Source organism: Orbicella faveolata, unplaced genomic scaffold (assembly GCF_042242905.1).
Source record: "Orbicella faveolata isolate gen_17 unplaced genomic scaffold, um_ofav_v1 contig_48, whole genome shotgun sequence".
In the NCBI taxonomy this organism is placed as follows: domain Eukaryota; kingdom Metazoa; phylum Cnidaria; class Anthozoa; order Scleractinia; family Merulinidae; genus Orbicella; species Orbicella faveolata.
This window is the reverse complement of record NW_028301578.1, coordinates 3611680-3617500: the sequence shown is the minus strand read 5'-3', so window position 1 is coordinate 3617500 and position 5821 is coordinate 3611680. Positions and strand designations below refer to the sequence as shown.

General features: G+C 43.3%; 1 long non-coding RNA gene across 2 annotated transcripts in view; it reads right to left on the bottom strand.

The window, feature by feature from the left end:
* LOC110066122 (uncharacterized) overlaps positions 1 to 4856 on the bottom strand; it is a 5966-nt gene extending 1110 nt beyond the window's left edge. Inside the window, exons 1-2 of one of the 2 annotated variants that reach the window (XR_016204545.1) lie at positions 4838 to 4856; positions 2721 to 3016 (exon numbers count right to left, since the gene is read on the bottom strand). This is a non-coding gene — a long non-coding RNA (uncharacterized LOC110066122). Of the gene's footprint in view, positions 1 to 2720; positions 3193 to 4837 lie in introns of those variants that run through there. The other variant, XR_002298505.2, reaches the window with a different exon arrangement.
* Positions 4857 to 5821: the final 965 nt, after the last annotated feature.

Genomic DNA, 5821 nt, shown 5'->3' with positions numbered 1-5821 from the left:
GTCACGTGAAAACGATCTATACCGTAAAATGACAGAACATATGGCAGCCCATCAGTGTCTGACCCACGTTGCTGTCACGCAATCACGCACAACAGAAAAAGTAATGTGACGACGGAAACCGCAGCAGCCCATGTCTGACCTCAGTTTCCGACATCGCGTGTAAACAAAAAATGCAAATAAAATAATTTACGACAGAAAAATGTAGCAGCCCTTGTCTCACCTACAAGGTCGTCAACAATAACTACAGTCTTGATCATAGTACTAAATAATGCGTCAGAAATAGTAGCAGCCCACGTCTGACCTACATTTCTGAGACTGAAGAAAAATAGAAAAACGTATAAAAGTGTTTCGATGGTGCGTGACCTATTGACATGTTTAACTTAATTAGCTTGGAGGCGTTCAGAGCGGATATATATTTTGAAAGCATCAGATTTCCAGCGGCCAAGAGCGCGGATTTGCGCATCTGAGAAACCCTTATCAGCCGCGAGCGAAGCAGCGCTAATTCGAAAGCTGTGGCCTTTGTATCGACTGGTATCAAGGCCACAAAATTGTACACACCGGGAAAGTTCGGTGTTAAATTGATAGACCGTAATAGGTGCAAGGTATTGCGCTTAAATGCGGTAATGATGATCTTAATCATTTGTGGTTGGCCATTGTTAACCAAAAATTTCAAATCATTAAATTGTAATACGGAATCGGCACGATCCCCACTCTTAGCCGCCAGTTCACCAACACGAGAGAAGCCGTAAAAAGCTAACAGGAACGTGGCTGAGTAGAGACAACGTTGAAAAGCCGAAGAAGTGGTGTGTTGGAGAGATTTAATAAGCTCGTGCAATACCGGTCGAGTAATAGGTAAACGAAGGCCAGCCAAACGCTGGCGGCTGACAGCCGTTAACAACTTATGAATCAAAAAAGACTTAGTTGGGCGATATAGAGCGGAGCCTAATAAATCTCTCAAATGAGTGACCAACTCTCCGGTAGAAGGTTCGCTGGCACTGGTGTTCATAATTCGTCTGCCTGTGGCGCTATTTACTTGAAGCTCTCGACCTGAAAGCGAGAGATGTAATCGGCTTGGCTGTTCCGCAGGCCGGGAATGTGCCGAGCACGAAATAAAACATTATAGCGTAGACAACTAAGAACCAGGTAATCATCACGTAGCAGAACCATGACTAACTTATGCTTAGAGGTCTGCTGATTTATAATATCTACTAGGGCAGCATTATCTGTGAAAAATAGCACGCAGCGATTGGTCATACTAGACCCCCATATGTGGGCAGCTAAAACAATGGGAAAAAGCTCGAGGAAAGTAATGTTGAAACTGTGCCATGCATCCGGAGAGGCGCCGCCAAACCAATGCTTACCAAATACCGCGCCATAACCTTTAGATGCCGCGGCATCTGTATATAATTCAAGTGTAGAGGAAGTTTCCCAGCGGTCCGACGGAATAAATGCCCTTCCATTAAAATTATCTAGAAATGTTAACCACATACGGATGTCATGTTTAGATTCTAATTCTCTGTGTAAACGGATGTGGTGATAAGGGCTTGTTAGACCGCTGGTAAGGTAAATTAAGCGGCGTAAAAAAGCGCCGCCTGGGATGACAACAGAACAGAAGTTTAACAGGCCAATTAGAGACTGCAGTTCGCGCACAGCGACGGAGCGTTTCTTGTGAAAGTGATGTGGTAAGGTACGACATTTGGTAAGCTTGTCTGACGGAAACCTGGCCTCCTGCCGCACAGGATCGAGCTCTACATCAGCAAACTATAAAGTGGTATTCGGTTCCACTGTTTTGTCCTAGGCCATTGGGACTCCAAGAAAGTTGCACATATCGAGAAGCTTATGAAGGTCTTCACCGCATTTAACTCTACTTGGCGCAATAAACAAAAAGTCGTCTAAAATATGCAAAACGGCAGAGACATGTAAGTGTTGCATGGCGAGCCACTCTAAAGAAGAACTGAACTTTTCGAAAATCGCGCAGCTAGACCCTAGTCCCATAGCGAGACAACGATCAAAATAATATACATTTGCCCATTTGATACCGAGTAACGAGTGCTCCAACGGGTGAACAGGAATTATGCGAAATGCGGACTTAATATCCGTTTTAGCCAAAAAGGAACCCGCACCTAATTTCTTTAAAATATGAATGGCATCACTAATAGTAGCATAATGGACTGATGAACATTCGTCAGGAATGGAATCATTTACAGACGAACCTTTTGGGTATGATGAATGGTAAATTAATCTAAATTCATTAAGAGCCTTGAAAGGTCCCACAACCCTACCAGCTTCGATTTCCTTCATTAATTTTGCGGAAACAATTTCCGGATTCTACAGGGCACTTTGCAAATTAGGAGATTCAAAAGAAGATAATTCGCCGATGTAAGAAATTCGAAAACCGTTCCGAAAACCGTCAACTAATAGTGTTTTTAGGGCTGGGCTATAACCTGCCAATAAATTCTCAAACCGCTCCGTTTTTACGGGCGTGACTGGCTGGCTGTCCAACACTTGGATTAGTAAGTTGTGATCCGGATTTTCCGACTTTGGGGCGCTGGTGGGTTGAGGAGACCTGACATTGACTTGCCGGATGTTTTGCATTGCATTTATGTATTCGTGAGCCCAAATTTTTGAGCTAACTCTAGCACCTAAATCTACGCCAATGCTGGTAAAAAGCTGGCTGGGTTCATCCCCAACACTCAAGGGAGAAAATGGTGGATCCGCACCTTGCGTACCTGTGGGTTGAGTGAGGTTTGAAATCTCCTCGTTCACCAGATGGTCAACCTGACCACGTGCTGTGGTAGTGCTGGCGGGGACACTCGCTTGATGCTGCGTGGCCATAGCGTCCTTCACGGCCGCGGAGACAGCAGCGGCAATTGTGCTGGTGAGCGCCTGGAGATTTAACTGGACCATCCCTGGGACTGCAGTAGACTGGGTATCTTGTACTATTGCAGCTTGCGCGGCCTCTTCCAGGGCCAGCAGTACACTTCTTAGGCGGCATGATTAAGCGAGAAGAAATGAACTATATAATAACGGATGTTAGGTGACAGCTTTAACCGCATTCAAGGTAAAATGAGCTTAAGAAAATTACATGGACGGAAAGACAACCTCAGAGGTGCCGGATTAAAGTGACCGCCAAATAGTTGCGGTATGTGAAAAAGGATTAAAAAAGACTGTTATCAGACCGAGACAACGCCTTTGCTGTAAATTGCGATAAGTGAGATGAATAACAGTCATAAAAGCCCAGGTGGCCAAATGATAAGCCAACGGAAACAGCAATGAAAAGGTATGCGACAAATGAAAACCGCAAAAATAGTTGAATCACGAGGCAACAAGACACGGCTTGGTGTAAAATGTACACTGTACATATATCAAAAGAAATGGCTTGAATTAGTGTCAAACAGCATAGTTCGGCCTAATGATCGACAATTGAACAAATGCTCAATGACTTTAAAACGGCCCCTCTGAGGCTCCGAAAAAACTTATATTGCCCCTGCCTATTGAGGTGGACACCATCACGAGCGAGAAATCTCTGGGATGCATTCCAAAAGCCTCTATGGCCCGGGTCGCATATGAGTCCTGATTAATTCCCTACTTTGTCTTTAGTGCAAAAAATTTTGCAACCGCAACCGGAAATCTAAAAATTTATCAAGAATAGTCAAGGTCGCATTACATGTGGCATCTGTCACCTAAAGATCAGTATTTGCCGCATCACTTTCCCGCGAACCAGTGCACTTTTAATGTAAACATGAATCGAAATCAAGCCATCTGTATCGCTTTAGTAATATTTCTGCTTCAGAGTATCAGCATTCAACAGCAACAAATGGTTGCATTTTTCATCTTGTACATGAGATGGAGAAATTTTAGTTATCAGGCAATGCTAAATATCGCTATGATACGGCGACAGAATCGGCGATTACGCCGACAACGCATAGCGCCCTATGCATGGAGCATTCCCCGCCCAGCCGAATCCTGGTTTGAGATATAACGACCTATAACGACCCCTACTGTGCCACAAGAATACTTTCGGCAGCGGTTACGAGTCTACAAGAACACTTTTGATCTCATCCGTAATACTCTCAACGTGAGGATTGTAAGAGAAAATTCTAAATTCCGACATTGTTTACCACCCGAGAAAGTTTTTTTTTTTTATCGACGTGAACGACAAGTAATGACATTTCGGGTCGCGGTTTCCTTTGTTTAAGCGAAATTTTGAAAAATCTACCAGCTCCACCCATACTCTACGGCGTCTTCTGATCTTTTCAGAAATTTGAAAATTTCTGCTATCACGCATATGAACATGTCGTGTGTTGACAGATTTTGACCCTTATGTAAACAAAACCTCACAGAAATTTCTCATGTGCGACCCGGGCCTATGTCCCCAGAAAAAGACGCAAGGGAGGGCTTCGAGAACGTTTTAACATATTTGTTAAACGCGCGGACACGCGCGTTGAATACAGGATCGGACCCCAGAAGGGTTTGGCAGACACAAATAAGCTTAACGTTGTACGTGTCGTGCAGAATGGTAACAAGCTCCTCGACAGAAGAACCCACAACTAAAGGATCAAGACGAGAAAGATCATTGGTTCCCAGCTGTAAAATAACTATGTCTGGAGCGAATGAAGCGACCACGGGGAGGTCGTATTGCAACGTCTTAGCCATAGTTCTCCCCCCCCCCCCCCCCCCCAACACCACGCCATTTAAATGTGGCAACATTATTCAACAAGGTTAGGTTAGGGTTTGCGGCAACGAAGTTGTCTAAACGTCTAATGAATGAATGCCCCAGAATAAAAATTAGAGGGAGACCCATTCTAATGTAATACAAAATATCTCTTCAACTTGCCTGAAAAAATGTTATCCTCAAGAGATATATTCGCAGTGATGGTGAAAGCAAGAGAGAATGATTGAGAATGCGACCAGTCTTTTATACTGGTAGATAGATAACACCATGACTCTTTAACATGATTGGCTGTTATGTCACATGACAGACCACCATCGGATCGACAGGTATGTGCCTTGAATACAATAGGTCAATTTATCGACATAAATAACATCATGCCTGGGGGTACGTCAACAGGTTTGACTGAGCTTTTGTCAAAGCTGCAAACAATAAAAATGCCCACAAAAGGAAGTTAATCCAGTGACATTGTCTACCAAAAATTAAACACAAAGTTTGATAGGAGTTGTAAGGAGTGTGAAGCATCTCCATCCATTACTGGCGAGCAGCGACAGCCAATTAGTTTCGGAAGCAAATTTGTTTCCGTGATTCCGCGATTTATCTTTCCATCTTCTGCGTGGAGACGAGAGTAAACGCGGAAAGATCAGCTCAGGACAGAATTGCTTGGAAGAACATTGTGGAGGCCTCGTGAGCCACACAGGCATTAAGAGGATATTAGATTTCTGTCATACTTGTTTACCGGTCCCGCGAAAAAAAAATCCAAGCAACTATTCATATTGACGCAAGTGCCTTCTTAAGATATAAAGGCCAACTATTAAGCATGTGTTTTACTTTAATTCTCAGTATTTTGTTAAGGAACGAGAAACCCAGTAAATAGACAATTGTGTTGGATAAATCTGGCCACCCTTGTGGCATGTTTAATGAAATCAATGAAATGTGTAATAGGTGTTACTAAAATTCACAACATAGCGCTAATACTACTGAAACAGATTCTGCTATTGAATAAAATTGGGGCGACAAAAATGCGCCAATATGATAATAAAACAACTGAATAAGAAACAGTAATCCGTTGGTCGGTAAAAAGGGGAAAGAGGCGGGGAAGAAAGAAATATAGCTTAAAAACCGTGCTTAAATCGGAACCTGAAACCG